Source organism: Passer montanus, unplaced genomic scaffold (genome assembly GCF_014805655.1).
Source record: "Passer montanus isolate IOZ18808 unplaced genomic scaffold, ASM1480565v1 scaffold12, whole genome shotgun sequence".
Classification (NCBI taxonomy): Eukaryota; Metazoa; Chordata; class Aves; order Passeriformes; family Passeridae; genus Passer; species Passer montanus.
The window spans coordinates 11041377-11062902 of record NW_024358722.1 but is presented as its reverse complement, the minus strand read 5'-3'; the positions used below and the strand labels follow the sequence as shown (position 1 = coordinate 11062902).

The 21526-nt window shown below is 39.8% G+C and overlaps 1 long non-coding RNA gene across 2 annotated transcripts in view; it reads left to right on the top strand.

Annotated features, from left to right (window-relative positions):
* Nucleotides 1-391: 391 nt before the first annotated feature.
* LOC120496973 overlaps nucleotides 392-21526 on the top strand; it is a 43391-nt gene continuing 22256 nt past the window's right edge. For both annotated transcript variants that reach the window (XR_005626382.1, XR_005626383.1), the window contains exons 1-3: nucleotides 392-497; nucleotides 1193-1492; nucleotides 21233-21433. This is a non-coding gene — a long non-coding RNA (uncharacterized LOC120496973). The remainder of the gene's footprint in view (nucleotides 498-1192; nucleotides 1493-21232; nucleotides 21434-21526) is intronic.

Genomic DNA, 21526 nt, shown 5'->3' with positions numbered 1-21526 from the left:
TTCTTGCATCAGACTAATCTGGATTTAAAAAAATTCTTTGATATCAGCTTTCTGATGTTTCCCAACAAGAGAGACAAGCTAGAAACTAGTGTTTCCTCTTATACTATTGTCAGTCAGTAGTAACTCTGGAGGTAATGAAGTTCCCTTAGTCAGAGTTACAGTATTTATACAGGATTTAGAGTCAGTATGTAATCTATTTTTAAAACTCTGGAAATTCTAAGTGGTTCAAAGTAGCAGTTTTGAAAACAATAATTTCATTAGTATATCTAGCTAAGAATTCCTGCAGAAAATGGAAGTAAGAAGTTATTTTCTACAGTGAGAAGTGATCTTTTCTACAGTGATTCTCCTATAGAAAGACGAGAGCGTACCTTGTCTTTCTACAGGAGAATCACAGGATTCTACAGGAATTACAGAAATCTACAGGATTTCTACAGGAGCCAGTGAGCATCAGTAATCCCAGACCTGTTACTCATAAAGTAAATGACACAGGAGAAGAGGTGGGTGTATTAACAGAAGGCCAGCAAAGTCTGAAAGGTGGTGATACTAATTTATAAGGGTGTCATATATGGGGCTTGGCAAAAGGTTATTTCTTGGCAAAATCTTATTTCCACAGGAGCCTTTACTGTCTTTTTATCTAGCCATCCTACAGGATGTAAATTTGCTCTGCATTACTTAAAAAACATCCCACAAAGAGTTATTGGCTCCTGGCTATCTGCACTGAATCTTGATGGAGACAACATAATTATAATTTTCTTGCCAGCTAGGTAAGCCCCATTCACTGCCTCCTCCTTGGGGTTTTTCCAGCAGCAAATGTCACTGAGCTGAATTGAACAGTCCTTGGTAAAACACAAACCTTTGCTCCACAAGGAAAGCAAAGCCTCAGTGTGTATAACTTCTGTGTCCCTCCTCTCACTTGAGAGCAGAGAGAGGTAATTTATGTCTGTCTGCAACATCTTTTGTGAACTTGAACTAAGCCTCAAGAGCCTAAATAGGGAGCTGTTTCTACTTTTTGTTATCTGCTCTTGTGAACGGAGAGCTTATTTTGGAATGTAGGAAGTCACTTTGGCTCACTCCTGGTCTAGGCAGGCAATCAATGGGCAAGAAGATTGTACACAAATTCCTTGTAAAGTTTGTATGTGTCCTGGGTGGACTCAAGAACTGACTTAAAATTTACTTAAAATTCTCATTGCAGATTCACAGGAGAGTTGAGGCTGGAAGGGACCTGGGGAGGTCACCTGGCCCAGCTTCTCTACTCAAGCAGAGCCAGTTGCCCAGGACCATGTCCAGAACGCTTCCACGTATCTCCAGTGAGGGAGGCTCCACAACCTCTCCGGGCAACCTGTGCCAGAGCTTTTTGCCTCACAGCACAAAAGTGTTTCCTGTTGTACAGAGGAAACCTCTCGTGTCTCAGTTTGTGCCTGTGTGCCTCCTCTCCTTAACTGGGCACCACTAGAAACACCCTGGCTCCACCTCCTTTGTGTCCTCACTACAGGTATTTATGAACACTATTGAGGTCTTTCTTCCTGCAAAACAATTTCAAAGCAAGTAGGTTTTATGAGGGAAAATAATTTTGCCTACAGATTTGAACAAAGCTGTTTTTGCATGAATCTTGGGAGTAGCTATACCTGTAGGATGTGTCATTGGTGCCTAACCTCCACTCTGTCTTCTGGAGCCCCCTGCAGACCTGCCTTTCATCACAAAGGAGCTTGTTGCTGCATGGACAGCAGGGCTGGCTGGCACATGCAGTTTGAGCCACAAATCTGAGGCACGTTGTCACATAGAGGGTGAGCGGAAAGATGGCAAGAGCAGCCAACAAGCACTGAATTATTTTGTGTGACTAGAAAGTGGTGATGTGCCAGATGAACTGTTGTGGTGGGCAGATGGCAGCCTGTGAGCCTGGGGCCTTATTGAACCAGACATACGACCTTGTTTCTTGAACAGTGAGAAGTATTCAACACGTCCTCTGGAAACATTTAGGGATTGCTGGTGTTATTGCAGTTTATCTAAATTATTTGGATAACAGAAAGTATTTGCAGAGAAATGTGACTTTGCATAATCTTAAAGCAGTATGTAGAGACAGCAGAAGTTCTGCAGTTCCGTGGAACAGGAAAATCAAATTGTAAATGTCAGGACCGTCTGCATCTGTATTTTGCAGTGTCTAGTGAAATGATAGATTGCAAATGTCAAAGGTAGAACACACTACTATATAATCCTCTAGAACACTTTTATTTTCTCATTACAATTAATTCACCATTCTTCTAGAACAGACTATTATTTCCTAGCAACAATTGTGATTTCTCATATAGTACGATTGATTCAACAAAAGCTCCTTTGGATGAGTGCAGGATTGTAAAGTAGCACGTTGCCAAGTTAGGAAATAGGTCTTTTTCAAAATAAAGTCCTATAACAGGAGAAAATAAACACACAATATAAAGGAGGCATAGAGGTTCCCCAAATTCTGTGACCAGTGGAGAGGAAGAGAAATCTTTGTCTTTTGTGTTTTTTCCTGCCTACCAAGAACAGCTATACACAAAAGCTTCCCCTGGTCCCTTTGGTCTGCTGTCACTACTATGCACTAGGGTCAGGTCTGCTCTTACCTGGTGGCCTGAATGTTCACATTAATTCCTGGCTGGAGACTGGCTGGTCTCAAAAAAAACTCAGGGTCTGCCCAACTGATGGGCAGTGTTCCTTGTTCCTGCATGTGTTCTTAAGGTGCAAGTCCTTACTTTCTTTTAACCCGGTTTCACTTTCCTCTTCAAATTTAAATCTGCTCCCTTGGTTTTAGTGTGAGGACTTGAATATAGGAAATAAAAATACAAGCAGGTAAACAGGCAGTGCTCTGTGATGTGGGTGCTGAAGCATGGCTGTCATCCCTCCAGCTCACCTGCTGAAACAGCTCTGGTGGCTCTCAGGTACCACACGTGGCTGTCATGGCTGTGCCATCAGTGTTGGTCTGGCTTGGTACTATTCATGTTCTGTTTTTGTTTTGGCAAACTTCTCACACTTTCCTGAGGAAGGAACATATACAAGGGAAGCAAAGCAGTGAATTCAAGAGCATGGAGCTGCTGAAAAACAAGGTTCACTTCCCCCTCCCCTATGATAACAATGCTGTGAGTAAAGCTTCATCACCAGTGTTATGTACAGCTATTGCAGCACAGGGCTGTCAGCTCTCGTTATTTAGAAACTCAGCAAATGGATTGCATTACTTCTTCAAACAATCCTCTGAATGCAGGCTGTTGAACAGAACAAGAGGCACCAGTGCAGCTAGAGTCTGTCACATAGTTTGAACTGAAGCAATCATCTTTCCCCTCTCCCCTTGCAGCATCAAGGAGTGTCAGTGTTGGTGCACGACCATGGAATTGAAATGCAAAATAAACATGCTGCTTTTTTTTTTTTTCTTTTGAGTGGAAGTTTAGAACTGTTTAGTTGGCCCAGGGCAGAAGTAAAATATTCAGTTAAGAATAAGCCTCACAAATACAAAAATATAAGGCAGGCTATAGCATGTAGTGGACAGTTTAACCTGTTTTTTGGGTTTCCACTGTGTCATGGTATTCTGTGAAAATTCCAGTAGCATCATCAAGTCTGTTTAATGGAAATTCCTGTCATTTTGTAGAGCATTTGTAGTAAATTACCAGACTAGGAGTACCCACACATTGGAATATTTAATTCTTATGATGCTCTACTACCATTATGGGTCTTTTAATATTTCATCAATGACTTGCCATTTATAAAATGAAGCAGCAGTAAGATAGAATTCCTTTAGAATTCCTTTTGGCCATAAGAGGGCAATGGCTACAGAAATCCATCTTTCAGCATATAGAAGTAACTTACAAATGAATATAATAATTTCTTTTTGAAAGCTAATTTTTGTTAAATGTGTGCTAAACAGCACTGGAATCGCTGTCCCTAAAATATGCTCTGTGTGACCCAAATACAAGACTGTTTATAACTAGTTTATAAAACCTGTAGATATTTTGCTTCTGTGGGACTTCTGCGGTCAGTAGTACTTAGCTCTACTGTTTGCTTTTGGTCTTCTGCTTAGGGATTGTGTAGAGCCTAAAACATTTAAAAATAAAATTTAACGGAAAGCGTCTATTTGCTAACAGTGCCACGTTCTTACAGTTCTAATTTATGATTAAAGATGTGAGAAAACCACTCTGCATATAAAATCCTTTGGTGTCACATTGGTGCCAGTACTGTCTACATGCTGCCTTTACAAGCTTCTTTTCCAGTTTGCAGATTGGCAGATACAGTTTGTCCTTTCCAGTGTCAGGGACAAGAGCTGGTGGGTATGAAATAGGACCATGTTTGTGTTTGGAAAAAGTAAAGAATTTTTTGCTTAGGAAATGTTCATTTTTAAGTAAAAATGAGAAGAAAGCTGAGTTAAGAATAATAGAAATAATTCTTGAGTTTTAAAAACATGAAGACCACCTTATTAAAAAAATAAATACTCCTTTTGAGTTGCAGAGTATACCTTCCTTTTATTGCTCTGATGATGCATGACAATTTTTTTCCCTTATGATACACTTTTATCCCTACATAGTCTTATACTGCTCTCATAATGCATGATGCTGCAATTTCTTTCTCCGATGACACACTTTTGTACTGACTTATTCATGTGTCTGGCAGAATATGATGTAGAATACAATTTTATATTTATGACTAAAAGTTAAGTTTTAGTTCTTCATATACTGCCTTCTCTAAGGTGTCACATTCAATCAATAAGGCTATGAACAAGTTGCTTCAAGCACATATTCTTTTTTTCTAGACTTATTTACTTTTATTTTGGTGAACAAGCTAGATAGGGTAGTTTAAAACTCAAGCATGGACTCATTTTCTGCAGGTCAGCTTGTAATAAAAAAATGTTTAACTTGTTAGAGAGAGGAACATCAATGAAAGTTAAGGAGATTCAGAAGTCTAGAAAATTATTTTTATTAATCCAAAATGGCATATATATGCTCTCTCACATGTTTATCCTGTTTCTAAGCCAACTAAATACTAATGAGGAGAATAAGAGAGACATCCAAGGATGCTCGTTTTTGTCTCTTCCACATCACTTTTGTGAGGTAAAAACCCAACAGATATGCAACGCCATCATAGGCACCAGAGACAACAACGTGAAATACATAATAAAAATTCTCAGTTTATTAGATTTGTCCTTCTGTGATTAAAAACATATCTTAACAGCAGACATCTGTTGGACAACTTAGAGGGTTCCTTTTTGTCTTGGTATGTGAGAAAATCCTGCAGGCTGTATCGCTCAGCCCTGCTAGACCCCAGCTTGTTGCGGATGCACAGGAAATGAAGCATATGCTCAGTGGTGGAGCTGTAATAACATGCAAGTTTGGTGTAATCTGTTGAAAAGAAAGAGTGTCATTCCTTATGATGTGCCCTATGGAAAGGAAAAGGGGGGAATGCCAGGAGCCTTCTTTCCTCACCTGATCTCATGTGATACCTCTGGTTGGTTGTGTCAAGTTTGACAGAAAAAATAAGTCAAACATAAGCAGCATGCTAAAACCAAAATAATTTTGCCTCTACACCTTTTAAGCCTTGCACTGTGGTTACTGCATGGAAAGATCACTGTAAACAGAGAAATGCTATGGAGCAGAGCACCACTCTCCTCACTAATTTTCACAAGCTAGATTATTTTTTTTTTCCACTCAGTAAACATATGTCCTTCAGGCTTTCTTAAATGGGGTACCTCTTTCCTAAGTAAAAGTATTTTTCTTCCTGTGGGCCCAAATAACTCATCTTTTGAAAGGTGACTGCTTTGAAGCCAAAAGAACAAAATAGCTGCATGGGCTGCCAGCATGCAGCAGGTTTTGTTTGTGTGTGCTTTCAAAGCTAAAAGGACCTTCACTGTTTTAACAAAGTGTTTCAGGGCCAGCTTTGTGTTTTGCAAGTAAGTATGCAATGAAGCCCATGAGAGAGTCACCAAGGACATAATATTTATTTACATGCCCATGGTTCATCTGAAATTTGAGTGCTACAAAGCTTTCAAAACAGATACAAAGCTTTATGAGGTGGATTTTCAAAATCTGGAAGATTCATATGAATGAACCAATGGTAGAGAAGGCTTAAATCTTCATGTTTCAGGACACAAAATAACCTCTATGGAATTTTAGGAAGGAACTCATCTTGAATCTAAACATGCAGGCTTTGTGCCTTTCCAGGACGTTGGCAGCAGCTGAGGTTAGGCCTCTGGAGCTCAGGTCTGGCATCAAGGTAATGTGATCAATACCAGGAAATGCAGAAATGAAAGTACATGCTGGGCACTTATCAGTCTCCTCAAGACCAATGATTATCACTGCAAAAATCAGAGTTAATGAAGTACCAAATAAGTGGTGGCTTCTTAATTTCTTGGCCTCCTCAAGTTGACATTGGACACCAATTGGCAGAACAGAATGTGATGATTCCAGTATCAGAGCAGCTGGGTTAATTTTACATGCTGTGGTCTGCCTGCTTTAGAGAACGTGGAATTCAAACTGCAGGATTCTAGGACACTTTCTAGTTCTTCACGGGTTGGAATGAGAGAGGCCTAAGAGAATGCCCTCCCTGGCTCCCAAGAGTTAATTTGAACAGGAATTTCAGCTGGATTCACTCTGTTGGCTGTATCTAGTCTGAGTGATAGAGAAATTCCTTAAAGCTAAGCTGTGAGTGTAACGTGAAGAAAAGTCAACATGTGCTGTGAGAAATCAGGGATGTCTTTTCCCAGTGTTTTACTTGGTATGTTGTAGGAATGAAGAGTTTTCTTCCTGAGACAGTGCAAGTGGCCTGAGAGCATGTATGACAGCTGGCTTTAGAGCTTGGCAAGGAGTGAGTGAAGAAGGTTGAGAAATTCTCCTCTGGGAAGTGTTGAAAAAGTGAGTCATACCTAGCCAGTTTGGAGAAATTCTGTCTGATTTATAGGTCACAGGACAGGAGCTCCTTTGGGTTGTGCTCTACTGAATTGCGTTAACTGAAAGGAGCTTATTTTTTATAAGTTTGGGAACATTTCTTTTACTAAAGTTTTCAAAACAAGTGTTTGATAGCTAACCCACAACTTCTATAAGTGGTACCAGTATTTTTCCATTGACAAGATTTCCTTTTCCCACATTTTTGTTTAATTTTCTCAGTGTCTAACCAAGCAGGTAAATTATTTTGTGTATAACTAGTATATTTTTCCTAAAATTAAGGCCTTTGATAATGTTAGAGTTCTGACAAATTTACTAACTGTATATGTTACCTGATGTCAAAAACACCCCACCTTTTTTTTTAACAGCTACAGCTAAAACTGATTTTTATTGCTATTTTAGTCCAAATACATATTACTGACTCAGTGAATCAAGATAAAACCACAATCTACAGTTGCTTCTTTAACAAAGACCAGATTGGGACCGTCATTTACTCACTCATGGACTTTTTTGGCTTCTTTCTTATTTGATGTTTAGCAGCAATTAACAAAAAAGTCTAGAAGAAGCTTATGCTTGATTTCTTGATTTTGGACCTTTGACAAATCTAGCTATATTCTGATAAGGAAGATTTGAAGGTATGTACCTAAGTTTTATATTTTCAAGTAAAGCTGTGAGGATCGACATAACAGTCACACAGCACAGAGGTCCTGCTTTCTGATGCAGTCACAGTAAAGATGAAAATCTCAAAGTCTCTTGATCTTTAGAATTTAGAAGGTATCTCACAGGAACTCTTCAGTAAAATCAGGAATTGCTTCTGCTCCTTCAAACTCTGACTACCATGAAAATGTTTATTTTTGACTTTGCAGTTCACTAAGTTATTTCAGGGGATTTTCCCAGTGTAAGGAAAAAGTTGATCCTGAACATATTTTTGTAGTATCATTTCCATTACAGAATTAGAAGAAAGCTCTTTTTTTTTTTTTTTTTTTTTTTTTTCCCTGGAAGGGGAAAGCCCCCCAAATTAGAAAGCTCTTTTTTTTTTCTTTTTTTTTTTTTTCCCCCTGGAAGGGGAAAGCCCCCCGCTTTTTTGTGTGCCTCCTGATTTCTAATAATACCACAGACTTCTTTGCCTTGCAGTGAACCACTTCCACAAGGAGATTGCCACATCAGATTATATGAGTTTGCTTCATTTCCAGGCACTGCTATTTAATATACATCTGCTATGTAATAGATGCAGCAAACTGAAATGATTTTCAGTTGGGTTAGTCTTTATTGGATCTGACCTCTGGTCTAGGAGGTGAAGGGAGAGTGGAAAATGAAAGCTGATTTAGTATTAGCCCACTATTCATATTAGAAAAAGTAAATGCTTTTGCGGTTTTCCTTACAGAGGTGTCTTTATTCATTTGACATGCCTTTAATAACTAATTCTAGTTGTCTGGTTGCCAAGATAGATTTCCTACAGGCAGACTTAAAAGTGATTTTGTCCTCTTTGAATGCATGGCTTCAAATGATCCCAGAACAGCAAACATTAAACTTCCCCCTAGACCCTGAGATTTTTCTGAAGCACTGTAATAACATAAAAGGATAAGACTATTAGAAAAAAATAAATAAATGAATTAAGCATTCTTCATATGATATGAGCAGGACTATAAAACTCCTTGTTTTTCCATGCAAAGTAATATCTCTTTTCTACTGTTGGCCATATGCTGTGGATTTCTCACAATTCCCATTTTATGGATTTTGGTATCATCACATAATTGTCTGGGAACGAGAATGTTTTGTAGGCTTCATCTGAAAGCAAGGAGCCAACAGAGCTCAACTTTTTTCTTTCACAGATTGCTTTGTCAGTGTTTTTTACTCACATTATCACAGAGCTTTAAATGAATATCCAGCGTACGTGCATCGATGTGTCAGGTATGTCTGTGAGCATATGTAAACTGGCATGGGAGCTGTGAAGTAGGATGCCTTCCTTGTCCTTTAACTGGGCTGTGCATGTTAAGAAATTAAAAGCAATTTTAAAACTTGGCTTCATACACAGCCGAGTTGAGTTTGGGTCTGCTGGTTGCTTAGAGAAAGAGCATGAGAAAGAATATTGTCATTTCCAGGCATGAACTCACACTCTCAAGAGATGTATCTGCTATGGGGCTGTCTCAATGAATTTTGAGTTGCTAGGTCAAAATTTGAAAACTGTCTCTCTAGTGCACTGATAGCTAACATCTACCTTCTCTTTGAGTTACTGAAATCGAATAAGATATTAATCATGGGTAATTGCTACAAAGTTTTTTACCTCAGCTGAGTCTTAAATCAGCTTGGTTTGGTAATAAACAGAAACAATCCTTCAGCTGAGAAGGACTTGGACAGACTTCATTTTTTAGCTGAGGCTCTGGGTGTTGTGCTTTCTGGCCAGGTCACCCAATTCAGTGCAAGGAGTTTCAACTCGGTCCTGCATTGCACTGAGCAAGCAGACAACTCCCTACCTCTCCTTGAAGTTGAATTGTTTAATTGTTACCTTGTGAAAGGTGGTTTCATAGGACGCCACATACTCTTCCTCCCAGGCCATGCCCACCAGCTATTTCTCCATTGCTCCTTTGACACTCTTTAAGCAGTGTTGAAAAGATCAATATGTTTTGATGTAACAGATCACAGCAATAGTTGTGAAGTGCTCACGCATTTTCATTTCACTGTAGAAAATACCTTGTGCATGAGCCTTGGGTCCATCCCATTTAGCTTTTGGAGTGGTTACATCACAGTGGCAGCTCAACAGCATTTTGTGATTGGTTTGAAACGTGGGTCCACAGAAACAACCAAAGGGGACAAATTTCTGGCAGCCGAATGCTCTGCTAACATCAGAAGTTTTTGTTAATTCTCCTTTAATATACTATATTACGTCTGATACAAAACAATTTACTTACTTTTGAGTGACCTCAGTTGGGACATCAAAGCCTTCTGACATGCCATTCTACACTTCTGTACTGCCAGTACCATGGTCATCAGGAAATTTTGTCAGCACAGTTTCAGGGTTGAAGCCATGGCTATAAATATCAAACATGCTCTGTCCCAACTGTAAACAACTCCCTGAGTAGCCATGAGTGGGCTCCAATGGAGCTGATAACATTTCTCAGCTACTCACTACTGTTAGCCTGGTCCCTTTCACTCTGGTGTTTGTTGTGGGCTTTTGGTTTGTTCAGGTTTTGTTTTCTGTCAATTTTTCTAATGATTTAGTGTCTCTCATGGTACTGAACCTGTACAGAAGCATAGATAAGTGAGACTGGTTTACTTTCTAAATGAAGTCACAAGGTCTGTCCAGATGATCTGCCTTTGGTAAAATCATGTTGCACATTTCCTATATAACTGTGAGTCTATTGTTTTTGTTAAAAATCTGTGGCTTACTTGGTATCCATGGACTAGTGAAGTTCAGGACTACTGTATGACTCAGTTCCCCTGAAAACTCTCAGTGGATCAGAAATCCTATGGCATAAATTAAATTTAATTTTGAGAAAAAAAACAAAGTCATGCTAGACCTCCTTTGCTGCAAAAGCAGGGGGTTTTCCAGTGATAAGATGAAGTGTTCTAGAAACAGCCTGCAGCTTATAGAATTACCCTGCCAAAATGAAACTATGAAAGCCAACAAGCACACTACAAACCTGCTTAAGGAATTGTAATTTTAAAAGCAGAACAGTTATTTGAAATGCAAATAAATATTTTGGAAAGTTTCTAAATAGTATTTGTGTTATTTTTACAGGACACTGATTCTCACGCCATGGAAGTTATAGCCATTTAATTGTATTTTATATGGTACCAAACTTTCTGCCAAAATCTGGTGTTGGAATGTTTTTCGTTGTTACGGGTCTATCAACATTACATCATTTACTGACTGCATCATGTGTGACACACATGTCTGTGCTTAACCTTTACAGTTGGGATATCTGAGCCTGCTTTAATCAAATGTTACACTGCCAAATGGGTGTTATTCTTTAAAGCTTCCTTGCTGAGGAAATAGATCTGAGTTTTTGTATGCCCACCCATTAGAGGTTGCTATCAAATTTAAAAGAACTTAATTAGCAACAAATTGGCATTTAGTAGAACCCAAAATTTAGGCTTGGTTGCCTTTTTTCTATTAACTAAACTTTTGTTTCTATAGCAAGCATACAAAAGCTATGGACTGGAAAATGCATGTCCACACTCTCAGGAAACCAGTAATGCAGAAAGAAAAATGGAGAAATGCTGGAGTTGTTCAAATGCAAAAATTTCTTTCCCCTTAGAGGTGTCTGAGGACACCCCCAACACATTCTGCCTGTTCTCACTGCTATTGATCTTGCCTCTTCAAACAGCCCTTTCAGTGTTGGGGGGGCAGGCAAAGTTTTGGTGTTGGATTTTGCACCCCTCAGGGTAACTGAGAGCAAGATTTGCTGAGTTGTTGAACAGCACAATGCAGCTATCAGTAACCTGCCCCACAGGGGCCTTTCTTCTGGAATCCCTTGATTAAGCTGATGACTGTTTCTCCATTCTGAGCTTTAGGTGGTAACTCAAGCTGCAATTTATATCATCTTTTGGAAAATCCAGATACTTTGGAGGGTTTCTTTGCTGAATATGACTGTCAGTACTGTGGGAGGAGATGATCTTTATGAGCATCTTTCAGAACAGGAGCAAATAATAACCTACAAAAGAAAAGCTTTGGCTTAGGAAACCCTCTCCTTCCTCTGTGTCTGCTCAGCCTACCCAGCTGTTTGTCGACTGTGAAAGACATGCACAGAGCAAAGACTCCTAAAATGCAGATGCAAGACTGTGGTGGGATTCCACCAAGTTGCTACTTCCATTGCTTTCAGTAACGTTCAAAAAATAGTGTGGATTGCAAATCCCAGGCCAGGACTTGCTCCTGGGGGTGGCAGCAGCTGTACTGGAAGGACACGGAGATGCCCCTGGATGTGACCCTCGTGTGGGCTCGTGTGGGGCAGAGCTCCAAGGGCAGCAAAAGGGGCTCTGCAGGGCAGTTCCATCAGTCTCTGAGGCAGCAGAATAAAGCCACTGATCTCAAACTGATTTCACCTGCCTGAAGTAGGTACTATATATAAGTATGTTGCAGGGTTTGAGCTAAAGGTTCAGTCCTGGTGTTGGTGAGACCAGCAGAGACACCTCACACAGTTTCTTAAACAAAAAAGCACCAGAAAATTGTGCACATCCAGCTTCTACTGCTCTGTGCCAGTGGAAATACAGCCTTCAGGAAGGTCAGTTCAAATCCGGTGTGATACAAATGGAGACAGTAATTTATTTGCTTGTCTGGATCCTAGAAAATTCTTTGCATCAAAGACAATATAGAGATACACATCTCAAACTCTGTTTTCCCAGAAAACAAGGAAGACAGGACAAGGGTAAACTATTAACTTAAAGATCCTCTCTGGACCAAGGGTAGTTCGTTTAAATAAATAGAGATTTTAAGCAACACTGTAAGAATATATTTTTTCCCAGAGTGTGTGTTTGTAAATATTAAGCATTAATTGATAATGACTGTTACCTATGAACCTGGGGGAAGCTAGAATTATTAAAGGGTGGGTTGTGGGGAGTTGTCTGGTTTATTGCTTGACTAATCAAAACATTTCTGTGCCTAACTATTCTCAATGACTAAGCCTGTATGTGGGTTAAAGACTTTAAAATTATCTGATTTGCAGCTCTTTTCTATTTCATTTTGTAGGTAGTGTAAGTGATTCTATGTCATGAGAAAATGTATACAACACTGATAAATCCATAAAGCATTTGACCTTTAATCAATCCTAATATTTGCAATCCACAGAGCCTTCTTAAATGCCTGTAACCTTGGCCCTTCCACTTCCATTCATCACAATTAGTGTTTGAGCTGTCTGATGCAATGCACAAAGCATTGCATGTTGACATCCAATATTTTATCATTAATAAAATAAAATTTAAAAAAATAAAAGAAGTAAGAAACATTCCAAGTATTTCTGCTGGTTTGATATTTTCCAGTGCAGTGCCAGGAGAGGAAAAGGGACAGTTGTGATTTATGTTAGTGCTAGCAGACATTGTTAATTAGTGTTTACTGTTAGCAGAATGTAGATGTAGTTGGCTCTCCAAACAAGTTGATTCTTGAAGTTACGCTAATTTTCAGTGATTGTTAACCTTTTCATACTGAGAATACTGTTTGTAAAATCCTTAGGTTAACAGTATGGATTGGATTTTAAACAAGAGTTTAAGGAATCTGGAGCAGGAGCATGTAGGAATTATATGGGAGCTTTGGACCAAACCATGCAGGTCTCATTCATGCTATGATACATGAGTTAATGCTAGTAGGATTGTTACAAGAAAACTAACATTTTCTCCTATGCCCCAAGACTTTTATTATTGTCTTGATCAAAGAACACTGCAGTGATGGATGGAAATACTAACAAGATTTAGCCACAGAGAGGCTGGCTTCTGTAGACAGCTGAATGATTCAATGCAGAGAACACTGGACTCCTCATGAGGGAACTTGAAGTTATCCTCTGTATCCAGGCAGTTGCTTTATTTTTTTTGGGGCTAGCCTTTTACTCTTTGTGTGCTTTGTCAGTAAAAATTTAAAAACATTTTTTCTTGGACAGTCTCTTTTCACACACGTTCCTGTGTCAAGTACAAAGAATAACACATTAGGATTGAGATAAGCATGATAAAAATAATATTACTGAAATTTCCTCTTGTAGCATTGTGTTTCACATCACCTATGATTCACAACTCCCATGAGGGAGTAGGTGCTGCCCAGGATTTTTGCTGAGATTGAACTTATATTTCTTTTGCCTTTGGAATGAAATATGAGTCCTTGGATCTCTGCTATATAAAAGCAACATTTGGATGTGTTATCATACAGCTAGTTGTCCAGTTTCAGACCAGTAAAATGCTCCCCAGACCTCTCACACCCAGTACCAAAATACTCTTGCACTGGATTCATAGAAACATTTATGTTGGGAAAGACCCCCATCAACCCAGGACTGCCAAGTCCATCACTGAACATGTCCCCAGGTGGCACATCTATACATGTTTTGAATCCACCAGTGGTGGTGACTGCACCACTTCCCTGGGCAGCCAGTTCCTGTGCTTGACAACCCTGTCAGTGAAGGAATCTTTCCCAATATCCAATCTAGGAGTATTCTTTACATACACATATATATCTTTATGTGTACAATTTTATATATATGCATTTATATCTATATGTCTTTCAGAATAAAGAGGTATAATGACTATTTCAACATCAAAAGGTCAAAAGTGCAAAGAAATGGCAACATTAAAACTTTTAGACATGTAAGTTCCATCTTTACCGGTAGGGTTCTGTGTTCTCTTTCTCTAACTTGAAGATTTTGCTTAGCATAGTTTTTATAAGTCTTAACAATTTATTAGCAGGATTTATACTTTTAATGGAAATCATAAAAAAATGACATGGGAATATGATCTAAGTCTCCACTCTCCCCTAGTGATATTCCGCTTTTTTTTCCAGCTGTTTTGCCAAGGCAAATAATGTCATTATAACTGAGTACTGATGTGTAAGAATTAGCATGATTGGCCTCTGCAATGCTGGATGGGAGAACGAGTATGAGTTCATTTTTACTGCAGTTACCACACAACTCTTTCTGCCTCTGCAGTTTTGTGGGTTTTTTGGTGGGTTTTTTTTTTGTCCTTTTTTTTTTTTTTTCCTGGTGGAATTTTCACAGGAATGCCATGGAAAAATTTACAGACTTTTTGGCCATGTTGACCACTAGCCTCCCTGACAGGACTCAGCCTGCTTCAGAGAGCTCAGGGATCACATCATTTGAGTGTGGGAAGTACGGGCTGTAGCATTATTGTACAGGGGGTACTCAAAGGCCAAAGCACCAGACCTTCAGTTCTACACAAAGGGGCTCTGAGAGAAAGCTGTAGGTGCAGAGGCTGACAAAATTAGTTCATTCTGCTCTCTTTAGTGGAACTATAGAATGCCAAAGGAGCTGATAACCTATTCATAAACAAAAATTGTGGCAGGAATTAAATTCTGCTGAGTACTGAATATCATTAACTCCCAGAAGAAAATGGCTAATCATCAGAACTCATGTTTTCTGCCATTCATGCAGAGAACATAAAGTTCAAGAGGTCCCAAAGAGCATCCATTTCCTTGACTCCATCTATGCACAAAAGCTCCATTGTTCAGATTTTGCACATTTTTATAAGGCTTAATCAGATAATATATGCAGCTTTGTTTCAACCTGGCATAAAATGCAGTGGCAAAGGTATCTGTCCCCATCTATAATGATAAGGTTTTCCATGATGGAAAGCCTGAAAAGAGGTCACTTTAACATCAATCCCAGGTATGAAACTGAAAATAGCTAAATTTAGGTTGGAAATAGTTTCACACTTTTGTGGAACAATTAGGTCATCTCCATAAAATGATGTAGGATGCTAGAAGTAGTCTCAGGTATTTACCAGCACGCATCTGTTTTCAGACAGGGGCTAATTGTGTGGTTGGTCTAGGACTCTACTTGTGTTTCCATAATCCATTGCCCTGTGGATGGAAACACCTAAAAGCAGCTATTTTTTATGATACCACCATACTGCTGGAGAGACTTTTACTGAAGATCTGACACGTATTGAAGTGTTGTAATCTCTTCCTTCCTCTCTTTGACTTTACAGACACATATATCCTCTAAGAAACACTTTTATTAGTCCCATATTTTAGGGAAAAAGTTTTGCCAATATTGTGAATGAGTATTATTCCATAGCTTCTGATTGCCCAGCCTTCAATCTTCTGCTGAAACTTTTTTTTTGCAGCTCAATGTCAGAGATGCAGTGCTGGTGAGACTTGTCATTGGTCTGTTGTACATGGAACACAGAACTGCTACTGTGGTGCTCATTTATTGCTGCATGAAGTTCTGCCAGCTCTCCTGGCACAACTTCATGAGAGAGAGAGCAGATCTGTGAAAAATGCCACTGGAAGTGTTTATATGGGAAGTAAATAGATGGGGAATGAATCCTGCTGTCTGATACAGTCCTCCATACAGGCAGATGTTATAATGGTGTATTTGAGCCTCTGCATGAGGCAGCCACTTCCCCCAGAGGCCTCCTTCTTTTAAATCCCTTCCCCACTGCACACAGGAACTGTTCAGGCAGAGCCAGGGCTCCCTTTCTGAGGACATGAGAGTGGTCAGGAGTTTGCTCCTCAGACAAGTGTTTGGGATGTTAATAATAGTGTTGCCTGAGTAAATGGAGAAAGGTTCATCTCTCACACTTGACTCTCTTCTGCCCTGAATGTATTTCCTTAGGGCTTGGAGTCAGCATCTGTTCTCTTCCCATTCTCTGCCTCCTGTTTCCTTTCATACCCGACACTCATTTGAAAGAGGCAGCCATATACAGACACTGGAACTGTTTATCTCTGTAGAGTGTGCATTATCTATGCTGTTCAGCTTTTTGCCTTAAATCTTTTGTGCCTCCTTTTTCTGAACTTGACTTGCTTCCTTGAGTCTTGTTGTTTAGTAGCCTTTTTATCCAGATACTAAATTCAGAGCAGGTGACCTTTCCCTGCAACCATTTTCTCTTCCAGTCTGAGGTTTCCTGAGTTCACTCTTTTTTATTTTTTTCCTAACAAATCTCTTTTTTGGCAAGTCCTGAACCAACTTTTGCAAGTCACTGGCCTAGGTTATTTGTGAGTGCTCAGCAAATACATCCTAAGGTCAAAGTGTGGTTTCAGATCAAAGAAACCTGGTAGCACAGTAACAGTAATCCCTGAAGGTGAGCTGAATCATCTGTTACTGCATGAGCTTTCCATAGTCTTTTCTCACTGCAGTTCTTTCTTTCAGTCTAAACGTTTTTACAAGGGTCTGATTAAATATTATTCTTTCTGTGTATTCTAACTCCTTCCCCTCTTTTCTGCAAAGGGAAGGGAGAGGTAAGAAAGTATATGTGACCTAGCAAGGTGGAAGTTTCTTTTGAAGCTGTTTATAGGTAAATGTTGTGGTATGTGAAAATATTCTCCTGAAAATTCCTAAAAATTTGTTTATTGGTGTCTCTTGAAAACTTGGGAACCCTAAGGCAAAAGCATAAAAGTTTTTAGTCTGTAGGGTTCCTGGATTTGCCCTGTGGATTTGACAGTACACACCACAACTAGAAGAGTTGTGTGGGTAATGATGCATCACATAGAAAAGACAGTAAAATAAGAACTTGTAGTTCTCTGCCAGGAATTAGCAATAAAATGAAATTTGCATCCAAGTTTCTGTGAGCAAAATGATACTGCTTTTTTTCCAATAGGTGAATCTACAGAGGCATTGTGGTTGTTCACATCCACACATCTTCATATATGGCAGCTTTATCATTGAAATATCAGCAGCTCAGAAACAAATATCAAAGTAAATACTTTTTCCTTCATTTTAGTTCAGTGAATTGTTAACAGCTGTTGCTTCCACTACAATTCTGTAACAGAAGAAGAAACTTCACGGTCTGAAGTCCAGCTCCTACGTCCAGCTCCTCTTTCCTTTATCAGAGGCTTATGACAGTGGCTTGTCCATATGTGGAGGTCCTTGAATTTCCTCCTGCTGAGCTCACAGAGCTACAGGGAGCCTGGGCTTGTATAGGTCTGTACCTTATATCAGCTTTACACGGCTGCTAAGTGACTGTGAAGCTCATCTCTACCTGCAGACCTTTGGACAAACATGCTGTGGCAGTCAATGCCCTTCACTTTTGAGGCTCCCATTGTCTGTGTTACGTGGTGTTGGGGAAGAGTGCAGTGTTTCCCAGGGGGAGCTCATGGCAATGTGGAGCAACCCGTTTGCCTTCTTTTGCCAACCCCCTGATGCGTTCAGTGCAATGGAATCCATTGCTCAAGGGTTTCTTGGAGTACAGGACCATCACTCTCAGCCAGTATGTGCATTTACCCACCTTTCTCACGTCCCATGGTAGTGGCTCTGTGATTGGGAGGTTTGATGTTCCAGAAAAATTGTCAAAATCATGTGCCATTGTGAGATCACACACACATAGAGTCATGAGCTGTGAAAGCATGTACTTCCCTGAGCCACAGGGCTTGGCAGCCCTATGTCTCTCTCTGTTATAAATATGTGAAGCTGTGGCTGGCCCTTCCTTTATATCAAATGCAGGTGGAATTGGTTGGAAGGTTCTAAAGCTGTTAAGAAGGCATTCAGTAAGACTATGTGAGACTAACCATTCAGCACTGTTTTCTTGGAAAGCTAGATGTTGTATAATTAGTCCCTTTTATTTGTTTTGCTTCTGATGCCTTCAAGTGTGTTTGGGTAATTTTTCCTCATTACCACATGGGATAAAAATTACATTCCTGTAAAGCAATAAAGACAAAACCAAAAAAACTGTTCTTGCTTCCAGAAGCTGAAGATGTAAGAAAACACCAAACACTTAAGCCTGTAGTAAAACACTGAGTTAGCAATGCTGCTGCTGTTCTCTTGTACCGGGATATATAATACATGCTCCCGCAGAAAGCAACAGTGCTTAGCTTCCAGGGAGCACCCAGACTTCTCGAGGAAACCCAGAAACCACAGCAAAGAGGCAGATTGAAAGGATCCCCTAATGAGTAAATACATCCAGGGCTTTTAGTTCCCCATCTGCTGTTTTGACAAATGCGTGTGAGCTGTTTTGCCAGCAGATATCACTATGTGTGTCCAAATTACGAGTGAGAATGAGAGAGAAAAAGCATTTCTCTGCTCATAAGAGACAGGCAGATTTAGGAAGGTCTGATGGAGTTTATGTGCATTATTAGGCACATTTTTAATTCTTTTGTCAACCCCTATTATGAGGTCATTTCACTTCAATGCAAATTAAACCAAAATTTTTCACCTTCATATGTTCTTTTTTTTCCATAATATATATTTTTTAATGTGTTGTTCAATCACAGCCCTCTAGAACAGCCTAAAAGCCCTTTAACTCTCTGAATTGAACTACTGTGGCCTTTCTTGTCAAAAAGAGCTCCTGGATTTATTTCGGTGTACATTGACACTATAAAATGTTACTTTCTTTTCTCTCTTCTGCAGGCAAAGAGCTATAAAAATCAAGTTTCATTGTCATTTCAACCTTTGTTCTAAAACATTATGATGTGTAGAAAATTGATTATACTGGAATTTAGTATATACAACAAAAGGAAACTTTGTTGAAATCCAGAGGGCCATTTCTGTTCATTTGATAAATGTATTAGTTTCTTTGGTTTCCTGAATTACCAGGTAAAGGGCAACATTTTCCAGATCTAACTAATTTCACTGAAACATATGAAAGACAAATACCAGAAGTCAAATCTAACATATTCTTCCCATGGGCCTTAAAAAAAACCCACCCCAAACTCTTTATTTTGAAAAGCTAAAGTAAGAGTTCAAAATTAAATGGATGATTCATGCGAGATATGTGAACTGAACAACACATTGAGCTGTTGCACCAGCTGATATGGCCTGGGTTTTCTCAGCACTGCTAAAGAAAAGAAACAAGAGGTGAAAAAAATTGATTGCTGTGCTACTCCATCTACTCAAGTGTCGCCGTATCTCAGGGTCACAGCAAAGCAGACCCTCTGTGAGGAGCTCTGTGCTCGGGGGGGAGCTTTCAGCTCCATGGGTGCAGGGCCAAATTTTGCTCCTTTTTTCTCCCCCAGGCACGGAGGAGCTGAGTGCTGGAGTCTCTGTAGGCAGAGGGTGCTGCTCAGGGGGAGTGGCCCTGCGGAGCCTTTGCTCACACTGGCAGCCCCTCTGCTTCCACAGCCACAGCTCGGAGCTGTGGGTTACTCCTTCATGAACCTATTCCCTCCTGCTGGCATCCCATCCCATCCCATCCCATCCCATCCCATCCCATCCCATCCCATCCCATCCCATCCTTGGATGTGTGTACCACTGCTTTAGAGACTCCTGATCTCACAGTCACGAGCAAAGGGTTCTACTGGGTTTGGTCATGGATCTTGCCAGTCTGAGGGATGCAGCAGCTTCTGCAGTCGAGCAGCAGGAGGAAAAAGCAGTTCAAACTGATAAAAGTAATAGTTATCAATTCACTGGCAAAATCACAATATGTTATATTTCTTACTGAAGGTACTGAAAGAAAAAAATCATGGTTTTGTGGTAAAAGTTATAATATATGCTCCTGCCTTTTTTTTTCTTTTTGAGTAACAATAACTTTAAGCAAAGGGAAATGTTCCCTACTGGATAAACAAGAATCCTTAATTTAATCTACTATCTGAGAGATGTTATGGTCCCCAGCAAATATTAACCTCTGTCTCTTGATGGAAAAAGACCCCCTTTGCCCATGTGAGTCACATATATTTCAGTCTAGACGAAATAGCTCCTAGGAGTTGTAGGGAGAAACAATGATGTCTGAGTGCCTCCTGGAGAACATTCAAACCTTGAGCATATTTTGGTTTGTATTGGAGTTGAACTTGATGTGATAGGTCTGGAAAAATATAGAGCTGACAGTCTATATACACAACCAGGTTTTTAGTCCACATGGATAATGAGACCTAAGCACCCAGCCGCTTTTTTTTTGTGCCACTGTCAATTTAAAGTGCATTTTTAAATGAACAGTGGGGTTATTTGGGTCTATTAATTACAGTAATTGTTTCCTGCGTGGAAACCACATGTATGAGATGTGAAAGGCGCGTGTGTGTGAGAAGGAACGCTGGCGTGTGTGAGACTGGAGCAATTCCCCTTTGAAGATTTTTTTTAATCCCTAGAGAGGGAGCTTGTAATGAGCAACAACATTTATGCTGAGGACTTCAATGCTCCTTGTTGCCCCATACGTTGCCTTGCCTTTCACATGGAGATGAAAGTCAGTGGTTGAAGCTGCTCCTCCTTTTCCCATGTGGCTGATATAAATTCTACATCAAATGGAAAGGAGGAAGGGCAGGTTTGGTTGTCAGCAAAATATGAAGGAGAGGTCTGAGAGCGGCAGGAGCAGGGGCTCAGGTCTCATTAATCTGGAGGGCAGCAGAGGAGTAAACATAAAACCTTGGGAAGATGCCCACTGTGCCCTTTAAACAAAGAGCCTGTGATTGGCATAATAAGGAGTGCTGATGGGTAAATGGGAAAATGCTTTTCCTAAGGTTTACTTGTTAATGGATATGATGAGAAACTCATGCAGATTTTTATAGTTTGTATAAAACTTGAATGCATTGATTTGTGCATCAAGAAAGTACAATAATGGTCCTGTAGTTTAATTTCTAACCCGTGTTCTATTACAAGTCTCTCTATTTTGACTTTCACAAGGAAGTTGTCTTTCTGCCAGGTTATGGTATTTTTTCTAGTGCAGAACAATGCTAGAGGAAAAATGTTTGGGAAAAAATTGGCATTACTCTCATATTCTTGAAATGCAGAATGTTATTTCCCCTTTTATGTCTCCTTTTGCTGCAGTGGCACATCTCAAATGTGACTCAGCCCATGTGTGTCCCTACAATTTGTCCTATGGAGCAGCTTAGTTTGGAGAGAAGAGGGAAGGGATGAAAAAAATTCAGCAACACATCCTGACAGAAGGCAGCCAGGGAGTGCGGCTTTATTGGGGAAGAGCTATGCTGGGAAGAGAGAGAGTAGATCTCCTGAGACATCTAAGAGCAGGTAGGTTGTATGTTGGAGTCATGGCATAGGCATAAATCCCTCCTCAAAGGCAGTAGAGTTCACAGTTTATATTGTCATGCTCTCAGCTTGATT